This window comes from Rhinoraja longicauda, chromosome 28 (genome assembly GCF_053455715.1).
Source record: "Rhinoraja longicauda isolate Sanriku21f chromosome 28, sRhiLon1.1, whole genome shotgun sequence".
NCBI lineage: Eukaryota > Metazoa > Chordata > Chondrichthyes > Rajiformes > Arhynchobatidae > Rhinoraja > Rhinoraja longicauda.
The window spans coordinates 14,265,107-14,279,264 of NC_135980.1; the positions used below are offsets into that span (position 1 = coordinate 14,265,107).

At 46.7% G+C, this 14,158-nt stretch overlaps 1 non-coding gene across 1 annotated transcript; it reads left to right on the plus strand.

The window, feature by feature from the left end:
* The first annotated feature begins 2,352 nt into the window (after nucleotides 1-2,352).
* LOC144607466 (U2 spliceosomal RNA) lies at nucleotides 2,353-2,535 on the plus strand. The gene has a single exon (XR_013549105.1). It is a non-coding gene; the product is annotated as a U2 spliceosomal RNA (small nuclear RNA).
* The last annotated feature ends 11,623 nt before the right edge of the window (nucleotides 2,536-14,158 follow it).

The following is a 14,158-nucleotide window of genomic DNA, read 5'->3' on the forward strand; positions in this document are numbered from 1 at the left end:
CAGCCCGTCTGGGTGGAGAAGGCAGAGACTTTCAGAAAGCCTTCGACAAGGTCCCACATAGGAGATTAGTGGGCAAAATTAGGGCACATGGTATTTGGGGGTAGGGTACTGACATGGATAGAAAATTGGTTGACAGACAGAAAGCAAAGAGTGGGGATAAATGGGTCCCTTTCGGAATGGCAGGCAGTGACCAGTGGGGTACCGCAAGGTTCGGTGCTGGGACCCCAGCTATTTACGATATACATTAATGACTTAGACGAAGGGATTAAAAGTACCATTAGCAAATTTGCAGATGATACTAAGTTGGGGGGTAGTGTGAATTGTGAGGAAGATGCAATAAGGCTGCAGGGTGACTTGGACAGGTTGTGTGAGTGGGCGGATACATGGCAGATGCAGTTTAATGTAGATACGTGTGAGGTTATTCACTTTGGAAGTAAGAATAGAAAGGCAGATTATTATCTGAATGGTGTCAAGTTAGGAGGAGGGGGAGTTCAACGAGATCTGGGTGTCCTAGTGCATCAGTCAATGAAAGGAAGCATGCAGGTACAGCAGGCAGTGAAGAAAGCCAATGGAATGTTGGCCTTCGTAACAAGAGGAGTTGAGTATAGGAGCAAAGAGGTCCTTCTACAGTTGTACTGGGCCCTGGTGAGACCGCACCTGGAGTACTGTGTGCAGTTTTGGTCTCCAAATTTGAGGAAGGATATTCTTGCTATGGAGGGCGTGCAGCGTAGGTTCACTAGGTTAATTCCCGGAATGGCGGGACTGTCGTATGTTGAAAGGCTGGAGCGATTGGGCTTGTATACACTGGAATTTAGAAGGATGAGGGGGGATCTTATTGAAACATATAAGATAATTAGGGGATTGGACACATTAGAGGCAGATAACATGTTCCCAATGTTGGGGGAGTCCAGAACAAGGGGCCACAGTTTAAGAATAAGGGGTAGGCCATTTAGAACGGAGATGAGGAAGAACTTTTTCAGTCAGAGGGTGGTGAAGGTGTGGAATTCTCTGCCTCAGAAGGCAGTGGAGGCCAGTTCGTTGGATGCTTTCAAGAGAGAACTGGATAGAGCTCTTAAGGATAGCGGAGTGAGGGGGTATGGGGAGAAGGCAGGAACGGGGTACTGATTGAGAGTGATCAGCCATGATCGCATTGAATGGCGGTGCTGGCTCGAAGGGCTGAATGGCCTACTCCTGCACCTATTGTCTATTGTCTATTGTCTATTGACACTTGCAACATTTCATTAGTATCTCGGGGCGCTCTTGATTCGGCAAGGCATAGATAGAAGGCTACGAGTGCTGTTGAATGGGATAAATATGGACGCATACTTGGCAGTTAGAACGGACAGGGTGGTTTATAGGGCTCATTTCTATGCTTTAAATTGAGAGTTTTAAATATTGGAGATCAATAAATATTGGATTAAAACAAGAAAGTAGTGCTGAGGTAAGAGCCCAGCCATTAACCTACCAAAGAGCAGGGTTGGCATGAAGGGCCAAATGCCCTGCTTCTGCTTCGATTTCTTGTATACTTCCAATGTTATATGTTAACAAGATGCAGCTAAATCATTTGATGTGAGATGAATATGAAAGGAAATTAATGTCGAGCTCTGTGTGCAGAGTGGTTAAAAGTGCAGGGTTCAAAAATGTTTACCTCGTATTTTCACCGTTGACTAAATAATTTAATGATAACTTGTAAAGTTATTGTATATTTAAAAGAAAAACATCAAATATTTGCATTTGTACAACCTTATTACAAATGCAATGGAAAATTGGGAGATTTTTCTGAAAAAGATGAGACATGTTTTAATCCCAAAGTGGAATACATGGTCTATTACAATATTCTTTCACAGAGTTAGAAAAACTTTTAAAGCCTAAAATGGTATATTCCAAGTGACATGCGGGACTTTAACATTGCGGAGCTTGCGATCCCATTGCCGGGGATCGAAGCTCCAACTGCGGGGCCTGAGGACTTTAAAATTGTGAAACCCACTTTAACATCGTGAAGTCCTGGTAAGAAGAGGCCGATTCCATGCCACAGAGAGAGTTTCGATCACCCTGACGGGGGTTTCGATCGTCGGCTGCAGGGGCTTTGATCGCCCCGACTGCGGATGGTTTGACTGCCCCGACCGCGGGAGAACAAAGAGGAACAAGATGGAGCTTTATTGTCTTTCATCACAGTGAGGAATGTGGAATCCACTGTGGTGGAAGTTTATATTAACTTTTATGTGGTTGTGTGTCTTGTTGCTTTTCACTCAGTATGGCTGTATGGTAACTCAAATTTCACTGTACCTTAACTGCTACATCTGACAATAAACTGACCTTGAAACCTTGAATTAATTTTAAGTATTTCAGTGGATGTCATCGGCCTTTTGGCTAAGATCAAGTGTAGTATCTGTTCTGGCACAATCTAATGTTCTTATAAGAACAGTGTAAGTATAAGAGCAGTATTTGCATTAGATCATCGACGAGGAGCGGAGGTCAGGAGCACGTGTCTGGTTTAGGGGTGGATCCATGCTGGTTGGGTAAGTCCCACCTTATCCAGGTGGGATGGCAGCACCAAGTGGAGCTGGAGGGCAGGGTATCCGGAATACCCTGCGAGTATCGGTGAAGGACCTCAAGGAGGGGAACCCTTTCTCAAGGGATCTCTTCATCAAGAAGGTGCTGCTGGAGGCCTGTGGATTCAAGGCCGGGGACATCTTCTGCCTCCAGGACTTCCCAGGTAACGGATATTTCGACGTTACCTTCCAGAACCCGGCGGGATGGCAGAAGTTGCTGCAGGACTTCCGGGAGAAGGGGGATGAAGCTCCGCTGTCGCTCCTGAAGGTGCAGCCGCTCTTCACCCTCCCCACCCAGAGGGAACGGATGATCACGGTGCACATGTTTAACCCACATGTGCCCGTCGTGGATGTCCTCACCTTCCTTGCGCGCTACGTCGAAGGGGCCGGGAACTGCGTGGACATAAAGGACTTGTTCGGGATCTGGACGAGCAAGAGGCAGGTAAAGGTGAAGCTGAGGGTGGACGGGAAGGGATTCATTGTCCACCCTCCCTCGGTGTTCGCTATCGGAGGGAACCGGGGCTACATGACGTACGTGGGGCAGCCCAGGGTGTGCAGGAAATGCAACAAACCTGGGCACGTGGCGGCAGAATGCAGGACAGTCGTCTGCAGAAACTGCAAGTTAGAAGGCCACGAGACAAGGGATTGTAAAGAGAGTAAGAGCTGCAACCTGTGTGGGGAGGCAGGCCACCTTTACAGGGCCTGCCCTAAAAGAGCAAGCACTTATGCACAGGCGATAAGAGGGGCCGCTGCCAGCACCCCCAGGGTGGACGAGACGCCTCCTACCACGGAAAAAGTCCAAAAAGGAAAGGAGAGCAGGGGTGAGGACAACGCGACCACCAGGAGCCCCCACCCGCAGGACAGAGCCCCCCAGGCCCCCGCCCACGAGGGTGAGTCGATGGAAGAGGGGGAACAGGAAGAGGAGGAATGGAAGGTGGTACAGTCGAGGAAAACATTGAAGGCTGTGCGCACGGAGAAAAAGGCGGAGGGGGCAAGCAAGTCCCAAAAAAGAGTCCTCTCCCAGGACGAGGCCAGCAGCCTCTCCGCATCGGAGGATGAGACGACCAGGAAGAGCCGACAACGGAGGCAGAGGCAGAGGAAGAAAACGGGGGAGGAGGAAGGTAAGAGAAAGAACGTGTCTGTTGCCCCCCAGCCCCAGGAGACTGGGAGCAGTGCCAATGGGCCCCAGCCCCAGGAGACCGTGAGCGGCACAACGGCCAATGGGCCCCTGCTCCGGGAGACCGTGAGCGGCACAACGGCCAATGGGCCCCTGCTCCGGGAGACCGGGAGCGGCACAATGGCCAATGGGCCCCAGCTCCGGGAGACCGGGAGCAGTGCAGTGGCCAATGGGCCCCAGCTCCGGGAGACCGGGAGCAGTGCAGTGGCCAATGGGCCCCAGCTCCAGGACACTGGGAGCAGTGCAGTGGCTTCGCCAGAAAATACACCCTGTGCTGAGGAAGCCACCAACCTGTACCACTACCTGTGCGACAAAAATGTGCAGGAACTCAGCCAGATGATTGGCATGCGGGAGGATCGCCTGGGACTCTAAAGGACAATGGAGCTGAAACTGGCATCCTTAAACGTGCGCAGTGTGAAGAGCACTGTGCGATGTGTATCCGCCTTGCAGTACCTGGCCAAGGTAAAGGCGGATGTGACTTTTTTACAGGAGTGCGGGCTGCCACACCTTCGCTGCTATCGGAGGTGGTCGCGATGGTGGCCCCACGGACTGTCGGTATGGTCGGGGGGAAATGATTGTCGTGCGTCCGGTCTGGGGATCTTGCTGCGGGGAGGGGGCTTCACCATCACTGAGGTAAGGGAGGTGGTGGGGGGTCGTCTCTTGGTGGTGGATGTAATGTACCGTGGTTCTCCGCTCCGGCTGATTAATGTGTATGCCTCACCCAGGTGGAGCGAGCGGGTGGCCGTCCTCCAGCAGCTCCCACCGCTGCTGGCCACGTCTAGACCGCTCGTTCTGGCCGGTGACTTCAACTGCATCATCGATGCGGCTGGACGATCCAGCAGTGCCAACCACAGACTGGACGGCACCTCCAAACTCCTGGTGGAAACGGTCAAAGATGCAAAGCTGCGCGACGCCTTCAGTGACCCTGCAGGCGGAGTCCAGCCACGGTTCACCTGGTCAGGACCAAACGGTTCAGCCCAGTCCCGGATAGACTTCCTCTTCACATCGAGGGCCGTCACGGTCAGACACACCGACCTCGCCCCGGTGTTCTTCTCTGACCACTGCCTCCTTCAGGCCACCTGTCACCTACAGGAGGACCGGAAGGCGGGCAGAGGGACGTGGAAGCTAAACGTGGAGCTGTTGACCCCGGAGAACGTTAAGGAGCTAAAGAGGGACTACGCATGTTGGAGAACTGTGAGGCCCCTCTTTGACTCCCAGACACTCTGGTGGGAGGCAACAAAGGAGAACATCAAGAAGTTCTTCGTCTCCAAAGGTGTTCAGAGAGCAAGACAGGGTAAGAGGGAACTGTGTCAACTCCAGACAGATTTGCAGCAGCTACTCCTTCTGCAGAGGAGAGGGGTGGATGTGAGGGAGGAACTGAGAGAGTTGAAGGGCCGGCAAGCTCGGCTCTTTACCTCTGAATCCTCCAAGATCATCTTCCGGTCCAGGGTCCGCCATGTTGAGCAGGATGAGACGTGCTCACGTTACTTCTTCCATAAGGTTCACAGGGGGAGCTCTGTGATCAAAAGCCTTAGGGAGGAGGACGGCTCGGTAACATCCTCGCAGACAGACATGCTCAAGATCTGCAGATCCTTTTATAAGGATCTGTACGATGTAAAGACCACAGACAGCACCGCCTCCCAGAACTTCCTGTCCTCCATCACGGAAGTCTTGGACGACAGCAAGCGGGAGAGTCTGGACCAACCACTGACCCTGGAGGAGCTGACTGGCTCCATCCGTTCCTTTGACTCGAGTAAAACTCCCGGAGGCGATGGCTTACCGGCAGAGTTGTACTCGGCTCTGTGGGACTGGGTGGGCCCGGACCTGCTGGAAGTGTACAACGATATACTTCTAGCAGGCAGCATGTCAGACTCTATGAGGAAGGGCAACATCACCCTGATCTACAAGCAGAAGGGGGAGATGAATGACTTAAGGAATTGGAGACCCATCACATTGTTGAATGTAGACTACAAGATCCTGTCTAAGGCCATCGCCAACCGGGTCAAGTCTGCTCTGGGACAGGTGATCCACCCGGACCAAACCTGTGCTGTACCTGGCAGGAAAATCTCAGACAGCCTGGTGCTGCTGAGAGATACCATTGCCTACGTGCAGGACAGACGGGTGGATGCCTGCCTGGTCAGCTTGGACCAGGAGAAGGCCTTCGGCAGGATATCGCACACGTACATGAGGGACGTGCTCTCCAAAATGGGCTTTGGGGAGGGAATCAGGAAGTGGATACAACTGCTCTACTCTGATATCTGTAGTGCAGTCCAAATTAATGGGTGGGAATCAGACAGCTTCCCCGTCAGGTCTGGAGTCAGGCAGGGTTGCCCTCTTTCCCCTGTCTTGTTCGTCTGTTGCATTGAACCCTTTGCCGAATCCATCAGGAAGGATGCGAGCATAAGAGGAGTGACACTGCCAGGCAGTGGGGGCACTCAGGTCAAGGCCTCCCTGTACATGGACGATGTCGCCGTCTTCTGCTCGGATCCAGGGTCGGTCCGCAGACTGATCAGCGTCTGCGACCAGTTTGAGTTGGCCACGGGGGCCAGGGTAAACCGCAGGAAGAGCGAGGCCATGCTCTTTGGCAACTGGCCCGACCGATCTTCCATCCCCTTCACCATCAAGCCTGACTTCCTGAAGGTGCTGGGGATCTGGTTCGGGAAGGCTGAGGCATGTAACAAAAATTGGCTGGAGTGGATAGCCAAGGTGGGGAAGAAGCTGGAGCTGTGGAAGCAGCGCTCCCTCTCCATCACGGGGAAAAACCTGGTCATCAGGTGTGAGGTGCTCTCGGGGCTGCTGTACTTGGCGCAAGTGTGGCCCGTCCCTCCCTCCTACGCCACGGGGATCACCCGGGCCGTCTTCCGTTTCGTCTGGGGGTCGGCGATGGACCGGGTGCGACGAGCCACAATGCACAAGTCGGCAGACAACGGGGGTAAAGGCGTGCCCAACGTCGCCCTCATTCTGATGGCCACTTTCGTGTGTGGCTGCATCAGGCGGAGCATAGAGCCAAAGCACGTGGGCACCAAATGCCACTACCTGCTGAGGTTCTACCTGTCCCCGGTGTTGCGAAGGATGGGCCTGGCGCAGATGCCACGCAATGTGCCAGTCAGCTGGACATTGCCGAACCATCTGTCGTTTGTGGACAGGTTCTTCCGGACCAACACCTTTGACCACAAGTCCATCGGGCAGTGGTCAGCACGGAACGTCCTGCAGGCACTGCAGGGGAATGACTCCATGGATCCTGTGGCGTGGTTCCCAGAACAGACAGCCCAGCTTGTCTGGCAAAATGCCTCATCGCCAGTACTCACCAACAAGCACCAAGACCTGGCTTGGCTGGCGGTGAGGGGAGCCCTCCCAGTCAGATCCTTCCTGCACCGCCGGAACCTCACTACCAGCGCACGCTGCCCTCGGGACGGCTGCTACGGAGAGGAAACGGTGGCCCACCTCTTCAAAGAGTGTGGATTTGCCAGGAGAGTCTGGAGAGGTCTGCAGGGGTCCCTGTCACGATTCATTCCGAGCAGCTCCGTCACAGAGGACTCTGTGCTCTACGGACTGTTCCCAGGGACGCATTCCGAGACTGACATCGAGTGCTGCTGGAAGGTCATCAACTCGGTGAAAGACGCTCTTTGGTCTGCCCGATCCTTGTTGACCTCCCAGCGGAGCGAGCTGTCCGTCAAGGAATGTTGCCGACTGGCCCACTGCAGACTGCAGGAGTACGTGCTGAGGGACGCTCTGAAGCTCGGTGCAGCCAACGCCAAGGCCCTGTGGGGGAGGACCACAGTCTAGGGTCCTTCCGCTGCTGGACATGGGGGGGGGCAGGGTGTGGTGGAGAGAGACGCCCCTCCAAATAAGGGATATGTATGTAAATGTATGTAAATGTCTAAGTAAATGCCTGTATTGAATATGTAACCTCCGGAAATGTCGGATGGGTTTGTTTAAAAATGATGTTTTGTAAATGATATTTATAACTTGAATAAAGTATTTTTTGATAAAAAAAAGTGGATGTCATGTGTGACAACAATGTTACCATAACGATTTGAAGCCATTAGCCAGACTTCTTTGGCGGGGCAATTTATAGAGGTTAGATGCTACGGAAGTGCACGGAACCTTATTATGAAAGGCATATTTAGGACAAACAGAAAGTAATTTAGTTTTTTATGCAGAGGTCAATCAAGGACTAGAAAGAATAAGCTGTCGTGTAGGTTGAGAAATAACCTTAATAAACAACCTAATGGTTTAATGAGTATTGATGCTCCACATATAAATATATCTATAAAATATCTTTTCACAACCTCAAGATGCCAATAGGTTTTGTTTGGATTAAGAAAAGAAATCCGGCTGTCAATTTGTACAAGCTCTTGCAACAGCAATGACAGACAATCTCCTCTGGAGACACAACAGACTGCAGATGCCGGAACCTTGACCAAAAAAAAAAATGTGCTGGAGCTGCTCAAAAGGCAAGGCTGCATCTGTGGAAGGAAACGGACCGACAATGTTTCAGATCGGGATCTTTTTTTAGACTGAATCTACTATTCTGCTTACTAAAAAAAAAAAAAAAAAAAAGCAAAGATCTCCAACCTGAACGACTACCGCCCTGTTGCCCTAACACCGATAGTCATGAAGTGCTTTGAGAGGCTGGTCCTCTTACACATCAAATCCAGCATCCCTGACTCACTGGACCCACATCAATTTGCATACAGGGCAAATAGATCCACAGAGGACGCCATCTCTCTGGCTCTTCACACTGTCCTGACTCACCTAGAGAGACAGGGCACGTACGTGAGGATGCTATTCATAGACTATAGCTCCGCCTTCAACACGGTCATCCCCACCAAGCTCATCACCAAACTCCACCAGCTAGGCCTCAGCTTGTCATTATGTGACTGGATCCTGGACTTCCTGCTGGAACGACCGCAGGCAGTGAGAATAGGCCCGCACCTGTCCTCCACTATCACCCTGAGTACCGGCACACCACAGGGCTGTGTTCTGAGCCCCATGCTCTACTCCCTCTTCACACACGACTGTGTTCCTGCATTCGACACCAACACCATTGTCAAGTTTGCAGACGACACAACGGTGATCGGGCTTATCACCAACGGGGATGAAACAAACTATAGAGCGGAGGTGCAGAACCTGGCGGACTGGTGCTCGGATAACAACCTGTCCCTAAACACCACCAAGACCAAGGAGCTGATCATCAACTTCCGTAGGTCACATAACGGGGAATATGCCCCGATCTCTATCAACGGGGACAGTGTGGAGAGAGTGTCCAGCTTCAAGTTTCTGGGCACTCACATTTCGGAGGACCTAACATGGTCCAATAACACTGCTGCGCTGGTCAAGAAGGCACAACAAAGACTGTTCTACTTAAGAACACTGAAAAAGTCTGGTCTACCCCAACAGCTGCTGACGACCTTCTACCGCTGCACCATAGAGAGCATCCTAACGCATGGCATCCCTGTGTGGTACCTCAGCTGCATGGAGGCAGAAAGGAAAGCTCTACAGCGGGTAGTCCATAGAGCTCAGAGGGCCATCGGAACACAGCTACCAGACTTGGAGGGCATCTACAACACACGATGCCTCAGAAAAGCCACCAGCATCCACAAAGACTCTTCACACCCCTGCAACAGTCTGTTCGAACTCCTTCCATCGGGCAGACGATACAAGGCCTTCTACGCCCGCACCTCCAGACTCAGGAACAGCTTCATCCCCAGGGCCATAGCTGCTATGAACCGGTCCTGCTGAGCCGGATGGCCACAACGCATAGATCAACTTGCACTTTACCCTGTCTAAAAACTGTTACAATTGTTTCATTTCGTTGGGTTGCTGTTAATTACTTAAATTATTGCATCGTATGGGAGGCGCATTCCCAATCTCGTTGTACCCCTGGGTACAATGACAATAAAGATATATTGTATTGTATTGTATTGTAGTTGAAAGATAAACGCTAACACTGCGAGCACCTAAGATGAACTTTGATGCTCTTAACTAAAAGCAGCAAATGTTGGAAATACTTGGCAAGACGGGCAGCATCTGTAGCGAGAGCAACAACGGTAATGGTTTAAGCCAACAACTTATTGTTGGAAATATACAAAAGCAGTATGTTTTTAATTGCAGGAAGGGGAGAAGTGGGGAGAGCTAAGAGAATATCTGTATTAAGGTGGATACCAAGAGAGAATGAAGCAGCACAGTAGCACAGCTGGTAGAGCCATTGCCTCAGTGCTCCAGAGACCCAAGCTCAATCCTGACCTCCGGTGCTGGCTGTAATGGCGTGGGTGCTCCAGTTTCCTCCCACAACCCAAATATCTGTGGCTTAGGAGGTTAATTGTACATTGTATATGCCTCCATTATGTAGATGAGAGGTAGAATCTAGGTGATTACTGATGGGAATGAAAGGAGAATAAAATGGATAGGATTAGGGTTAGTGTGAAAATGGATGCTTGATGGTGAGTGCGGACTTGGTGGATCGAAGGGTCTGCTTCAGTGATGTATGTCCCTATGACTCCATGTCAATGCAAGAATCTGGAAGAATAAAGAAAATAAATGAGAAATAGATAATTTCTGTCAAATGAATAGTTGGAAAAATTTGAACTAAATCAAAAATCAGTGAATATTTTGATTTTAATCAGATACTACAATGCAATGAAGGATGTAAAATAAATTATAGCTCTTTATTTGGGTCAGACTTCCTTTTGTTGAGATTCTTATTTCCTCTTTCTCTTAAAGAAATTGCCAGTTTGTCTGCCTCTCGCAGCTCAATGCTCAAATAAAAAAGTGCGTTCATTTTCACTACTCTCCCTCTTTACCTGATACTCCCCAATACTGCTGATCCAGCTAAACTATATCAGAAGAAGACCCACTTATACTTTTGCAATTTAGTTTCAGACTTAATAAAAATGTTGTTAGCAGCTCAAGAAATCTTTAAAAACACGAGTAAGTTGTCAATTTTCCCTGCACAGCATCCAGGCGTGTGCTGATAAATGACGTTGCATATGCACGACTCCATACCGGGAAAAGACATATAGGAATATAAGAGAAGAACTTCAACGCCTATTTCCGTTGGACTATTATTTTCCATAGCTTTCCATAACTTAGAGGAAACACTAAAATTTATTTGCCACAACGTTATTGATTTATCCAATCAATTAACATCCCTTCGTAGTTTAATCCTTTGACATACACTGCTTGTAACAATTCCACAGTTACCAAGCAAAGAACAAGTCAACAAAATCAAGTCTAATTCATCGGCAAATGATTGTCATTGTGCCTGGATCAGTCACATAAATGCCTTGACAATTAAAGCAGGCCAGATCCTGCAGTGATTCACCTGTTGACTCTAGGTTGTGTTGGTTTACCCTTCCCTTGTCTGTGTGAATGTAGCTCCAAAAACCTAAAACAGTCTGTTTGATTAACTTCCCATTGACTAGATTAAACACCCACTTGCTTGACATACAGTGGCTGCAATCACTATATCTAGAGGATGGACAATGGTGATTTGTTGAGCATCTCATAACCAGAAAGATTATGGCAACAGGTCCCTCAGCTGCACACTATTGCAATTTGAGCATAGAACACAATTATTTAATCATTCTTTGGTCTAAATACAAAACTCACCATCTAACATTAATGTGGAAGTTCCCCCATCACACAGACTTCAGTACTTCCACATTTTCAAGACAAGTAGCGATTGGCATTTCCAATAATAATACATTACCACATCCTGAGAGTGTTAACACTTCCTCTCATTATGTTGGAGTAACATTGATTGTGGATGTTTTGTGCATATTAAAGTTCACTGCAATCAACTAACATAAAAGCAAATGTAGACATTTTATAACAGTGCCTTTGGACAGAAGGGAAGGCAGCAAATGTTTACACTTCTAAATTCAGCTTTCAGTGTTCTTGCAGTGCATGACAGAAAATGTTTGAAAGTGGGTGGACTTTAATTATTCCTGTTTTGGGTGGACTTTAGTTATTCCTATATATGGACTTATAACATAAGTATCATTGTACCTACAATCTATCTCAAAACCTGAGCACATAACATTTTGCAAGAAAGAGCTGCTTCGGATTTGAAATTTAAAAATAAGTCAATGTCAGTGGACGGGGCAAAATCTGCAGCGAGAGAAAAACTCAGCGAACTTTCTGAGTTCCAATCTTTACCGCATCTGCAGTATTTTTCTTTGAAAAATTAGTTAAGGTAATACGGCTATACTTCAAAAATTCCCTTTTAAAATTGCCTTTGAAAAGTTCAAATACCTTGGAATCTACGTGACTAGGAAATATACTTCTTTATTTAAATCAAATTTCCCTTCTTTAGTTACTAAATTACATAGAAATATCCAATTTTGGAAAACACTCCCCATTTCACTAGCTGGTCGAATTAATGCTATAAAGATGATTTTCCTCCCACAGCTACTATGCTTATTTCAAGCAATCCCGATACACCTTCCAAAATTTTTTTTCAAAAAAATTGATTCAATTATTACTAATTTTATTTGGGATTATAAGACCCATAGAATAAATAAAAGACATTTATGCAAGTCTAAAACTAATGGAGGATTCGCTTTACCAAACTTCCTATTTTATTACTGGCCGATTAATATTAAAAATATAACCTTCTGGCTAGACGACATTGATCGGCAACCAGATTGGTTAATGTTGGAGAAGGGGGATTGCTTACCATTTGACATTGGTGCGATCTTATTCGCCCCAATAACTGTGAATAAAAAAACATGTGGAGGAAATCCGATTATACATAGTGTTATCCGTATTTGGAAACAATTAAAACTCACTTTAAAATTGAGTAATTTATCTTTCTTCCTACCCATTGCAAATAACCCTTCTTTCAAACCGTGTGTCTCAGATAGAGGATTCATTCAATGGAAAAGTTATGGAATTAAAATGGTGGGAGACCTCTATCATAAGGGAACTTTTCTCTCTTTTCAGGAATTACAACAGAAGTATGGATTACATGCTAATAATTTTTTTAGATATTTACAACTCAGAGATTATGTAAAATCACATACGCAAGAATATAGATTTAGAGGCCCAGGAATTCTTGATGAATGCTTGAACCGTCACTACAATACAAATAAATTAATATCTTATATTTATAACACTCTTTTAGATACCGACATTCCGTCATCAGAATCATATAGACGAGCATGGGAGGACGAATTGGCTCAACCCATAACGCAAGACATATGGGACGAAAGTTTACAACACATACATCAATGCTCGTTAAACACTAGACACTCATTAATACAATTTAAAATATTACAGACTACATTATTCGAAGACAAAATTAAACAGGATCTTCCCAAGTATCTCTCCTATTTGTGATAAATGTCAATTTCAAGAAGCCAATTTAACTCACACTTTTGTGACTTGTACAAATATGCAAAATTTTTGGATCGATATTTTAAAAATCATTTCCAAAGTTATCGATAACCAACTGATTTTAGATCCAAAATTAATAATTTTAGGATTATCAGAACACATTACAAACTTTACGCTAAGTCAGAGACGCTTTCTTGACTACAGTTTAATAACTGCGAAAAAATAAATACTTAAATTTTGGAAAAAAACAGTAACCCCCACAATTAAAATGTGGATTACGGAAATGACCGAGACCTTGCATTTGGAAAAAATAAGGTTTGCCTTAATTGACAAACCAGATCTATTTTTTAAAACATGTTCTCCATTTATTGAATTTAAAAAAAAGTAAATGGGTTTGTCACAAAACCAAAATATAAAACTAAAGTTAAAACTTGAGTTTAGGGTTGGATGTACAACTATACTCACTAACTCCCGGATCTATCCCCATAATCTTTATGTTAGTAATTCTCTTTTTTCTTTGCTCTCTCTCTATTAGTTTAGAGTCTTTTTTTTTTCAGTCTCTTTTCATCTTTATTTTTTCTTTAAAATTTTAAAATTGAAGCTATGTAAGAACTCTATAACCAGTTTGTCGTTTATTATTATTTGTACATATGCTTTAAAAAAAAAATTTTTTTTAATTCAAAAAATCTACAGAGAAAAACTCAACTAACTTTCTGAGTTCCAATCTTTACAGCATCTGCGGTATTTTTATTTGAAAAATTAGTTAAGGTAATAACTTTGCCAGATGTAACAAAGAAACATTTTTTTTAACAAGGGAGAATTGAACTGATTCTGCAAAGATAATCTGGAGGGCAACAACCTGGTGCAGACAAATGTTTGAACGAAGGTTGTTCCAGACGGTCCAGGCAGCCCCCTGCGCCTCTGAAACAAAGAGATGATGATGTCTGAAGAAGGGTCTCGACACATTCCTTCTCTCCACAGATGCTGCCTGACCCGCTGAGTTACTCCAGCATTTTGTGTCTATCTTCTGTTTAAACCAGCAACTGCAGTCCCTTCCTACACAGAGAATGTTGGACATGGCGTGGAA